The 13,028-nt window shown below is 46.8% G+C and overlaps 1 protein-coding gene across 4 annotated transcripts in view; it reads right to left on the bottom strand.

The window, feature by feature from the left end:
• GDPD5 (glycerophosphodiester phosphodiesterase domain containing 5) overlaps positions 1–13,028 on the bottom strand; it is a 171,192-nt gene that overhangs the window by 102,594 nt on the left and 55,570 nt on the right. The window lies entirely within an intron of this gene.

Raw genomic sequence — 13,028 nt, 5'->3', positions numbered from 1 at the left:
GGAATGCGTGCAAATCTCACCCTCTCTTGGACAACCATTTCCTTGCATGCAACATCCCCAGCACCCACATCTTGCAAAAAGCTGCCTCAGCTCAGGGTAGCAACATCCTCACTGGCATCAAGTTGGATATAAGGAACAAGTTATTCTCAGAAAGAGCAGTCAGGCTCTTTCAGTCAGAAATGGACTGCCCAGGGAGGTGGGGGGGATCACTGTCCCTGGAGGCTTTTAGGAACCGTGGGGATGAGGGACACAATCAGTGGGCATGGTGGGGGTGGGCTGGGCTTGGGGATCTTAGAGGTCTTTTCCAACCTTCATGATTCTATGCATCAGTGGCTGCCTCAACACATGACATGATTTAAAGATGCATCCTAGCCATCTGGGAACCTTCCATTGCCTTGTCATATGGAGGGAAGCCTCTAAGAACTGGGCTGACGTGACTTTTCATCACAGCCAATGCACAGGGCGCACAGGTCGTGTGTGTTGTGAACACTGTGGCAGAGGTTAGACACTGCAACAAGGGTACAGACAGCTCAGCCTTTCCAGCTTTTGATTTTCATGCAGACAGCCTAAGGCAGCCTTGTCCTGGCTTTCACCACCAAGCACTGAACATCCTGCAGACAGACAGACCTCGCTGGTTGGATGCTGCCCACCAGACCATTACTGTTGTGCCTGCAGAATTCAGAATCTGTAGCTCTTCTGCCTCTTATTCTGTCAAAACATAACTCTGCCCTGTCAGGATATGTCTCTCTAAGGCACTTAGCACAGCTCAGGGATCCATGCAGAGGATTTGCTGTCTGGAGTCAACCTACATCTCCATCCCCTGGGGATGGACACACAGGACAGAGGTAGAAACACATCCAGTCTGAAACAAGAGCTCTTTGCTAGCCAGAACACCTCTGTGCTCTGCCCCAGGCTCTGTGCCACCTCCGTGCTTGAGGTCACCTCCCCACCTGCACTCCATTTTTTTTCTCACGTTATTTATAATACTCAGCATTAGTCACAGCACGAGTTGCTTCTTATCTCCCCTCCTTCAGCTTTTGTCTGCTTCGGTTTGTCCCTGCAATGCGAGTTTCCCAGGCTGCCATCCCTACACACCGCAGGCAGAAACAGCTGTCAGATGGAATAGGACAGAAATGCTGAAGACACACAGAGTTCAGTTCTATTTCAGAGACTTCAAAAAAGCCACGATCTGCACCCTGAAGTTCCAGAACAACAAATAATTACATGAGGACATGGAATACAAAATTCATGCATAGCTATTAACAACCCTACCATCAAGACACATATTACTGCCTGAAAACCTAGCAGAGCACAGCTGTTGCTATTAGAAAGCCTACATGAACTCAGTTCCAAAGGACATCCTCCACAATTTCCACTCCTTTCTGCTTTAGCTGTGTGAGATGAGAACAGAGCATCTCTGTCTTTAAAAGCTTTAACCAGGTGTTTTATTTGCTAGCTTACAGGAATTGCAAGGCAATCTCAACCAGAAGTGCTGCACTTGAGCTTTTCAGCAGTCCACTTTTCTGGGAAGCCACTGCCTCTTCAAGTCACAGAAACATTTAGGTTGAAGAAGACTGCTGTCATCTAGTCCAACCATCAACCCACCAAACCCATCTCCTCCAGCCCAGACACCTGGAAAAATGACACCGCACAACACTGCCAAAGCTGATAAATTCTGATTTTTCAAGCAGAAATCCAATTCATCCGAAGAACCAAGAGCTTGTGAATGGAGGCTGCCCTTCAGCAATAATAAATCTCATGTGTTATGCAAGTCTTGGATCCACCATTCCTTTAGGGATGCCGAAGCTAGAGTGTTTATCATTAAGTCCCTACGTGAAGCTTCATCTGCTTTATAATGCAAAAGTTTAGAGATAGGAGACACAGTCAGCATCATTATAGCCTGATGGAGACGTACCAGGGGCTTCCAGAGATAAGAGCTATATCACACACTCCTATGTACCGAAAGAGCTGCCAATCTAAATGGGTGACAACATGGGAAAGAACGAAGTTGAAGCAAGAAAAGATGATGACAGTCAGTGCTGCTGTTTGACAGGGCCATGACCAAGGAGTAACACAAAATGAGGGAGCAGTCATACCCTCCCAGAGAAAGATGTCAAGCAGTTCAGCTCATAAGAAACCACTGATAAGGCTGGGGAGGGAGTTTGAACAGGGATCACATGTCAGCATGTACAGGAAGGACTTTGCTGCCAGGGCTTCCACCAGTATCCCCAGATCAACCAGTTCAAGATACAAGCACATCCCACCTTCTCACAGCAGCATGACCAGCAAAGCTACCTGTTACGGCATGAATTTTCACCACAGTAAGCTGCACATCCACAGTTGATGGGATGCACCAAAGCATTTTCAAGTAGCATTGCTTCAACAAGGTACAAGTGTATTTTATGAGTGGAGAGAGACCAAAAATCAACTCTTCTTTCTAAAGAAAAGTCCCTCCAGGAACACCAACAGCCTGGGTAATGCAAAGAGTTCAAGTTTATTGCCCAGTTCTGAAGAATCTCCCCCAGTCTCCATCAGCAGTACTTGATTCAGCATCTCCAGACTCCTGTCTCAGCACAGAGGGCCTGAGTGCCCTCCAAGTGCAAAAAGGCAGCCAAAAAGCACATCTGTCAATCATTACCAGAAGGCAGATGGAGGTTTTATAAAGCAGCAAAATCCACCAAAAACAACCAAGAAGGTCAAAATATTTTGTTTGGAAGGGATTGGAAAAGGAAAATACAGATGAGAAGGGTCCATAGCCCATCAAGTGAAGCTCTTGCCCTTGTCCTCTTGCTGAACCACAGCATGGGCAGATGTTATGGGAGCCCTTAGATTTAGGATGCTTCTCCATCCATTTCAGGCTGCCCTCCATAGGCTAGGTCAGGAGGAGCAATAACTCCAACATGAGTTCAGAAAAAGCCATTCCTAAATGCACAACATGCCCTGAATCACACAAGGCACGACCTGCAAGCCTAAAAGCATTCCCTCTACTTCATGAATGCCATTAGAAGGGCATTCATGCACAGAAAGGACAGGAAAAGAGGAAATGCAGCACCCATCCTCCCCGCCACACATACAAACCTCTGAGCAGTAGAAGAGGCTGAGGCACAGCACAATGCTGCTCATAAAACCACACCAACAGAACTGCCACAGGGATGCCATCTGTCCAGAGATCTTTGCTTGGCTGAGATCACGGGCTGAATACTTACTTCTGCTTCCAGGAATGGATTTAATAAAGAGAAACAGAAAGTCCATACCAAACAATCACTGTTCCCATGACATCTACTGCTTTGAGGTGGAGAAAGCAGGCTATGAATGATTCAAACCTCTGCTGGTTAGCATTACACACAGAAATGAAAACAGGAAGCAAGACAACATACATTAATTATTCAAATCCAGTCAACACCAGAAGGGGGGAAAGAAATTAAAAAACAAACCCACACAACCCATCAACCTTGATTTTAAACATGCATTGCCTGCCACTGGCTGCAAACATGGTAGGTCTGAACAACCAGATTTGCCAGCTAGCTTGTCCAAAAAGCAGGGAGCAGAGAAGATTCCATCTGCAAATGCAGCAGGATCATCATCTGAAAGCTCCAGGATGCTCAATTAGCACACACACTGCATTCCTGAGATACTGGACTGTAGGTACCCGTTTCAGTCTGCCACACATTATTCCTTTCCAAATAGCTTTTGGAACCAAAAAAAAAAAAGCAAGAGAGAATTGAATTGAAGTTGCAGCTTTAAAAGGGAATTAAAAGGGAAGCTCTCTGGGGAGATCTGGCCTAAAAAATTTGGATTTTTTTGTCCACACGAGTTAACTCCTCCATCCCTGTAGCCTTACAGAACCGTGGGCTAGGGGGAGAACAGAGCAGGTGGGATCAACCATTAAACCATGACTATTCAATCTCGATGCTATTTTAGAAACACGAAGAGCAACAACACAAATGCTTAAGTGCACTGGGCAAATATAACACAAAGGAAGCCAGTGAATGCCAGGTTTGACAGCAGCCCACCCTCCCACAAGGCTTGGTACAGCCCAAGTCCTCCCTTGCAATGCCCATTCGGTTTTTATCTACCAACCCAGTTTCACACAGGTCACTCTGATCTCATTCAACAACTCAGGACAAAGCTTTTAATAGTCCTGAGATGAGCAGCTTGCTGCACATCCAGCAGCACCATGAGCAATACTGCTCTGAACAGCTGTGGGGTCAGCCAGGATTTAACAGTGATTTAAATGATGTTAATGGGAGCCTGACAAAAGTATATATAGTATAGATGTGGCACTGAGGGACATGATTTAATGGAGAATATTGGTGATAGGGGGATGGTTGGACTAGATGGTCTTAGAGGTCTTTTCCAACGTTGGTGATTCTATCATTCTGTGATGTTTTGATGGATGTTTAAGAGTCCTCAAGTCAAGAGAGAAGATGGAGTGGGCTCAGCCAGTCAGGGAGAGGAGGACAGCTGTGGCCTGCATCCCCACCCATCAAGGCACAGGTGGAAGGACCTAGCCAATGCAAAATGCAGTCACTGTTGGGTTTGAAAAGAGGAAACGTGAGAGGCAATAGCTTTGGAGAAGCAGATTTGCTGGGAAGGTGATGAGGATAGAAGAGAAATGCCATTGCCATCACAGTCATACCTTCATGCCCCGTCTCGTATTTAGTGTTGGCATCACAGCAATGTGACAATGAGATCCAAGCACACAAAGTGCAATCTCCCAAACATCAGGCCCAAGTAAACTTAGAATCACAGAATCCTCACAGTTGGAAGGGACCGTTAAAGGCCATCCAGTCCAACTCCCCTGCAATGGACAGGGATATCCCCCACACTGTGCAGACAGATGCAGAAAATACAAACTCTGCTCCTGTTTGAGATTTTTTTCTGGTTTGCTTTTTACCAACCCATTTTAAAAGAGCTTTGGCAGATTCCGCTGCTTTCTACATTAAAGATAATGCTTTTCCTCTCATTTGTGACTCACAGGATCACTGTTTGTCAAGATTCTCTGTCAAATTTCAACGTCTCCATCTCTTATATCTCTTATTACAACTTCTATCAAGCTAGTTATGCATAAGACCTTATTAAGCAGGTAAATACCAATGATGATTACATGAGAACCTTACTGATAACCAGTTACCCCTATTAACATTCTTATAAGCCTTCAGGTCAATTGTTTCCCTAATTAAAATGGGAAATGCTGATTTGCTTAAAATATTTTCATAATAATGGCAGTTCAGCTCTTCAAGAGCAAGCTGTCCAAGTTCCATGCACTAAAAGCAATCCCTTCTGCCCAGCCAGGACTGAAATGATGTAAAGCACAAAAGGGAACTGATCTAAATCCTTGTGACTTTCACTGACTCTTCACAGTCTTCATAGCAATCTTTTCTTTAATAAAACTGAACTCATCCAAAACAAAGTAACTCCATTTCACTTTCCCCAGACTGGAAGACAGAAGTGGAAGAGGGTCCACATTCCCATCTGTTCAATAACAGGACAATTCTTGTAGACGGGATGTTTGCTACAGCCGTTCCCACAAGAGGAAATCTATATGCACACACTGAGCAGCACTTCCCACATTTTCTTGGCTCATACTCAGAACATCTCAACTTGCGAGAGGAAAACTTTCAGGGCAGGGACGGCAAGAGAAGGCCTCAAAGCCACAAACAGCCTCAATCACTGAGATTCTGCATCTCGGTGGTGGAAGGCGCCCAACAAACGGCCACCCAAGTCCTGAAGACCTCTTGATGAATCAGTGAGGTTATTCTTTCCAAAAAGTCGTTATGTTCTCGCCTGTTTCTATCAGAGAACTCTTACATCTATCAAGGGGAACGGCGCTGTCTAACCCTGATGCCTGCTGACGCCAAAAACCCTACGACTGCATCCCAATTCTGGGAGACGCCCCATTGAGTCACTTTGATTCACAGAGTGTTGAGTGATGACCCAAATAGTCAGGATCTGGATGACGTGTAGCCCCTATGGGTCTGACCTGCTGTTTATTGTTCTTAAGTTTTTTGGTGCTTTCTTTTTTTTTAATTAAAGCTTTGAAACCAGGGCAGCATGTAGTTTGGGGGCTGTACGCTTCCATTTAATGAGAATTCAGACTTCAAAAGATAAACACTTCAAAGGGATTACAAAAGAAAAACTTATTCTTTAATCTCACTAAATAAATAAGCACAGTGCACGCTAATACTCTCTGCAATCCAGCTTCTTCACATTTTCCACAAACTAAGTGCGTATCGTGCATCACATTTTAAAAGGTTTGAAGAAGCAGAACAGATCACTGAAAGAACCTGTGCAAACTTCTTACAGAGCAATAACCAAATGCGATCTCCTCTTTCTGCATGAGCTTGAGCCCTAACAAAAAAAACCTTGCAAGTCAGGACACTGGTGTAGTTCTGAAAACCCAACATCTGCTACACTCAAGGCAAGGTTGTCCCCTCCTCCAAAGCCAGGAAGCAACCAGCACTGGTTACACAGATCTTTCCAACGTCATTGAGACTATCTTGCAGTCTTTTTATTTGTAATGACAAGGTGGCAATCACACAGGTTGTATTGGCACTTCACAGAGTGAAGATGAAACATTTTCATGCAGGCGCCCCAGGAGATGGAATCACAGCATGTGGCAAATGATTCCTCAGTAGGGGAATTATCCAATTACAGAATCATGGAACCATTAAGGTTGGAAAAGCCCTCTGAGATCCCCGAGTCCAACCCCAACCCATCCCACCATGCCCACTGATCACATCCCTCAGTGCCACATCTCCGTGGTTCTATAACACCTCCAGGGTTGGTGACCCCACTACTCCCTGGGCAGCCTGTTCAGACTCCATTTCTTGTTTCTCTCAAAGACAAAACAGACCTTTCATACATGGATGCAAATGAAGTCACTTCAGGCAATGAAATAACACGACAAACAAGACATCCCCAACCCTTCCCCCAAACAACAACAGGAACAGAAAGTCCAGAAAGGGCACATTTTCCTTCTTTGGAGTTTAAGGTTTTTACCAGAGAACAGCTCAACACAGGCTTATGCAGCAGAGCCCTCCTTCTTCAGACATCCACTATTCTTAAATAAACAATTTCTTAAAAAATCAGATGAAACTACAAACTTCTGAACTTATTGGAAGACGCAGGCAAAGCGTAGATAGGACACCAAGGCTTCTCATTAAGAGGAAGCACAGAACATGTTTTGTTCCTTTTTCACAATATCTTAGAATCATAGAATCATAGAATCATAGAATCACCCGGGTTGGAAGGGACCCCAAGGATCATGTAGTTCCAACCCCCCTGCCTAGCAGGGCCACCAAACATCCACATTCAGATCAGGTTGCCCAGGACCCCGTCCAACCTGGCCTTAAACACGTCCAAGGACGGGGCATCCACAACCTCCCTGGGCAGCCCGTTCCAGGGCCTAACCACTCTCCTAGTAAAGAACTTCCCCCTAACATCTAACCTAAATCTTCCCTCCTTCAACTTAAAACCATTTCCCCTAGTCCTGCTGTCGTCAGCCCTTTTGAAGAGTTTACTCCCCTCCTGGGTGTAGGTTCCCTTCAGGTATTGATAGGCTGCAATGAGGTCACCCCGCAGCCTTCTCTTCTCCAGGCTGAACAAGCCCAACTCCCTCAGCCTGTCCTCATAGGGGAGGTGCTCCAGCCCCCTGATCATCTTAGTCGCCCTCCTCTGGACCCTTTCCAAAATCTCTATGTCTTTCTTGTACTGAGGGCTCCACACCTGGACACAGTACTCCAGGTGGGGCCTCACAAGAGCCGAGTAGAGAGGGACAATCACCTCCCTGTCCCTGCTGGCCACCCCTCTCCTGATGGAGCCCAGGATCCCATTTGCCTTTCGAGCTGCCAGAGCGCACTGCTGGCTCATATTCAGTCTCTCGTCCATCAGGACCCCCAGGTCCTTCTCTGCCGAGCTGCTCTCAAGGACCGCTCCTCCCAGCCTGTACAGGTGCCTGGGGTTCTTCCGGCCCAAATGCAAAACCCTGCACTTTGCCGTGTTGAACCTCATCAGGTTCACCCGAGCCCAGCCCTCCAGCCTGTCGAGGTCCCTCTGAATGGCATCCCTTCCTTCCACCGTATCAACCGCACCACTCAGCTTGGTGTCGTCAGCAAACTTGCTGAGGGTGCACTCAATTCCCTCATCGATGTCATTAATAAAGATGTTAAAGAGCACCGGTCCCAAGACAGACCCTTGGGGGACACCACTTGTTACCGGCCTCCACCTGGACATAGAGCCATTGACCACCACCCTCTGTCTGCGGCCTTTCAACCAATTGCTTATCCATCGGGTCGTCCACCCATCAAATCCACTTCCCTCCAATTTGGAGACGAGGATGTGGTGGGGGACCATGTCAAAGGCCTTGCTCAGGTCCAGGTAAATGACATCGGTCGCCTTCCCTTCGTCCACCATTGCCGTCACTCCATCATAGAAGGCCACAAGATTAGTTAGGCATGACCTTCCTTTGGTGAAGCCGTGCTGGCTGTCTCGGATCACATGCTCATTCTTTATGTGACCGAGCATGTTGTCCAGGAGGATCTGTTCCATGATCTTCCCAGGCACGGAGGTGAGACTCACCGGCCTGTAGTTCCCCGGGTCCTCCCTGCTCCCCTTCTTGTATATGGGAGTGACATGACCCTTCCTCCAGTCGTCCGGGACCTCACCTGACAGCCACGACTTCTCAAATATGATGGAGAGCGGCTCGGCAACCACCTCGGCCAGCTCCTTCAGGACCCTGGGATGCACGCCATCCGGCCCCATAGACTTGTATTCATTCAGTCTAAGGAGGCACTCTCGGACTTGCTCTGCCCTTACAGTGGGGAGGGATTTACCTCCTTGGTCCCCACATAGAGGTTTGGGGATGCAGGGTTCAGGGACGTGAAAAAGACTAGAATCCTGGCCACCAGTGAAGACCGAGGTGAAGAACTCATTCAGCACCTCGGCTTTCTCTTCATCTGTTGAAGCCAGTTCTCCTTTTAAATTTACCAAAGTAGGTACGCCCGTTTTGGCCTGTCTCTTCTGGGCAATGTACCTGTAGAAGGTTTTCTTATTGTTTTTCACGTCCCTTGCCAAGTTCAGTTCTGCTTGCGCCTTGGCTTCCCTGATCCCACGTCTGCAAGTCCGGACGGCATTCCTGTACTCTTCCCAGGTGACACAGCCTTGTTTCCAGAGCTTGTACACCCCTTTCTTCGCCCTCAGTTCTCTCAGCAAGTCCTTGCTGAGCCATGCCGGTTTCCTACCTCGCCTGCCCACTTTCTTATTCAGCGGAATGGAGACCTCTTGTGCTTCCAGGAGGGCATCTTTGAAGAGCCGCCAGCTCTCCTCAACATCCTTGTCTTTGAGGAATAGGATCTTCCTGGCAACGTCACTGGGAAAATAATTTGTTCTTCTCTGGTTTGGTGGAGAGATGGGCAACAACTCCTGTCAGTGCATCATGAATTGCTTACAGCTGTGAATCTCATGAGGTTCTTTGCTTTTAGAAGTAGCAAAGAAGTTTCAAGCAGCTTAAGAGGTGTAAAACCTGGTTGTTCCTGGCAGAGAAAGCCAACTATAAACCATGAAAATACAGATGGTTGGGGAGAGTTTGAAGTATCCAAATGAGGTAGAAGAATTTGTTGTGATGTGGAATAGAGTTAATCCCATCCTCAGGTTAGCTGCTGAGTGTGTTAAGGTCGACTTCCAGCTCTGAGCATGCATCACTGGGGAAGCCCAACTTGGGCTGCCCACTGGAAAGTGTCTCCTGTGCTTGAACAGAAATGCTGGCAACTGCCAGACAAGGTAAAATGCTGTTTGGCAGACACAAAAATGTTATTTCATTGCTGGAACATAAATGTGAAATTCAGTTGTAAGTTAAGTTTAAAAGGGAGTTTCGTTTTGTTGGTTTTTCTTAAGTAGAAAGATCAGTAAAGGAAGTACAGCAATACCTACATTTCCACTCCAAGGAGCTAATTAGCCCTTTAAGCACTTTGCCTTTGTATAGTGCTTTCTGGCTGAGAAAAGCCAAGACTAAGTGCCGCAACAGGAACATTTACTCAATTAGAAACACAAACAGCTTCCCGTAGAAAGCTAGGGCAGCCAAACCAACGTGTAAACTTTACACTGTGAGAGAGGCTAGGCCTGCCCTACTGAGCCAGCATTTGGGAAGCACGTGCCTGCTTCCAAGCCAGAAGATGCCAGGAAGACAGTGGACTTGAGCAGACACTCATAGCATTAAGGTTAGAAAAGAACTCTCAGATCCCCAACCCAACCCCAGTCCACCTCCACCATGCCCACTGACCACCTCCCCAAGTGCAACATCTCCACGGTTCTTGAACACCTCCAGGGATGGTGACCTCACCACCTCCTTAAGCAGCCTGTGTCAATGCATAATACCACTCTTTGGGAGAAGCTACCAAGCTTCAGTTCTTCCATCTAAGCACATGCTAATCAGACTTCCCAAAGAGGCCTTAACGTCTCCCATAAAGATCTGCTTGGTAGCATCCAGGAAAAACAAACAGGAGGTCGCAGAACATTCTGTTTTTAACTTTGTGAGGGTGGGCTTGATGTATTGAAAAGTTTAGCTGGGCACCAGAACGTACTGATGAGTTAAATCAGAGGGACAAGGACAACCCCAGCTCTACTCAAAATGAGGTTGCTGAAATCCTGAACCAGGGCAGCTAGCGGAGATCCCAGTCCCTTCACTACGGTCATCCTGCATCCAGGTGGTGTTCAAGCTAGCCAGCACAGTGGCATTTTGGAAGAGGGAAAGGCAGCCTGTTTCCATGTTACAAAAGAAAACCATTAATACCACTGCTGATAAACAGAGGACAGACCATGGGAAGAAACCTTCATGTTTCATGCCTGGAGGAGTCACCTGGGGGCATCACAGTGGGTCAGCAGTTAAGAACACGATCAGAATATTCATGATTCTATGAAAAACAGCTCAACAGTACACTGGGGTGAGACAACAAGGACCCAGACAGAACCAGCAGGAGTGGCTGCTGATCTTGGCAGAAGACATGGAAGAGGAAATGTCTGAGTCACGGAACTGAACAGTCATGCCACAATGTGCCTAGCGGGTCTGGGGGAAGCTGGAAGCAGAGGAAGGTTGCATCTTGACCAATACACCCCATGTTCATCCTTGGAGGTGCTCAAGGCTGGTTTGGATGGGACCCTGGGCAGCCTGATCTGATAAGTGGCACTCAACCCATGGAAGGGGGCTTGGAGCTCAATGATCTTTAAGGTCTCCTGCAACCTAAGCCATTCTATGATTCTGTGTTCAACCTCTGTTACCTAAAGACCATCCAAAGGAGGATGCACTGTGACATCAGTTTCAGAGATGAAACCACATCAACAGGTTCTGAACACAGAGACAGGTGAGAGAAGTGATCTTTGCCCCCCAGTGGGAGAAGACAAGACCAAGGAAGCATAGACAGATGCTGAGGAAAACTGAAGAAACTTTTATTTTTTAATTATGTAAACTATTAATACCTTAAGAAGCTTAAATAATTGCAGTTTTTCCTCTCCACAGACTCCACAGCTTTGCCAGCTCGGCCAAGCTGAAGCACAGAAGTTTACACGGAGCCTTATCCATTCCCAGCATGTGTTTTTGCTGAGAAACTAAGTGGAAACAGAAGTGTTTTTCGAACATGCACACCCTGCCATGCAGTTTCCTTTACAGACAAGCCTTTCTTCCTCCCTCCCTGATTACCCTTTCCTACACACACGCAGGAGAGCTCACCATAACCACACGTGAATTGTGTTAGCTGGTCCTCCGAGGGGCAGTTTTCATCTCGTCTGGAAGATGTTAGCAGCTAGAGCAGAAGCCAGTCCAACATATTGCTATAGAGGTCTTGTCATCTGCTTTCCCCTTGACATCTTCCCTGCTGCATTGCTGAAAATTTGGTTCACGCCAGCAGGAAGGGAACTGCATGAACCGTGCCAATAGCACTCAACTGAGAAGGAGTAAAATGCCTCCACACCCACTGCACACACTTTAATTGAAACCGTAAGGGGAAAGAAACAGCAAGATTCATTTTACGATCAATACTTCGCACGTCTGCTGTGCAACTGCTATCCAGAGAATTAAGCACGAATGTCTCTGGCTTAATGAGAGGTGGAAAGTCCTACTTAAATGGATTACAAGCTCTTTATTTCCTATGATTGATTCCTTCCATGCGGCTGTACGAGCCATTCTTCATAAATGTTCTTACACAGCAGAGAGGCTCAATTAGGGAAGCAGCAAACTTGTTCCCCATACAGTGGCTGCCTCTTTACCCCCAGACTTGCTTTCTGCAGGTTACATATGCAGCTCTGCACCACAGTACGCTCACCAGAGCATGAGATGACCACGTGCACAAGAGCTGCTCCCTCTGCATCTTCCAAGATGTTATTTCTGCTTCCATTCCCAAAGCAAACATTCACTGCTCCATAGTGGTTAGCTGCTCCTCTGTAGCTCCCTTGTTCTACAAGCTGGATACTGTTTTGGCTTCGTGCACAAAGAATGCATAAATTAACTTGATAAGACTAATTGCACAGCCAGCTCCTTCCTGCTGCAAACACAGTAGATGTCCTGTGGCCAAAGTAATCAGAAAAGAAAATAGTTGGCAGGATCTAGTGACATGAAAGACACAAAGCCAATCCTGTCTTCCTGATTTTGGAGAGCTTCCACCTCTAGCACTGTTTCTTTCCTTCTCATTGTTCCAAATGACACCATCTAATGCTGGAAAGGATTTCCAGGCGTTAACCTTTGGATAGGACACTCCCAAAAGGCCATAAGCTAACTAATAAAGCCCAGGAGATGACCAAGATGATCAAATATCAGGTTGGATATTAGGAAGAATTTCTCCTCCAAAGTGCAGTCTGGCACTGGCACAGGCTGCACAGGGAGTGGGGGGCTCAGCATCCCTGGAGGTGTTCCAGAACCATGGGATGTGGCACTGGGGGATGTGGGCAGTGGGGTTGTGCTGGCAATCTTGAAGGTCTCTTCCAAACTTAATGATTCTATGACTCTGTGAATGGTCAGCAAGGATTAAGGAGTGGTGAAC

Source organism: Lagopus muta, chromosome 1 (genome assembly GCF_023343835.1).
Source record: "Lagopus muta isolate bLagMut1 chromosome 1, bLagMut1 primary, whole genome shotgun sequence".
NCBI lineage: Eukaryota > Metazoa > Chordata > Aves > Galliformes > Phasianidae > Lagopus > Lagopus muta.
Note: the sequence above shows the minus strand (reverse complement) of the source record. Positions and strands in the feature narration are given on the sequence as shown.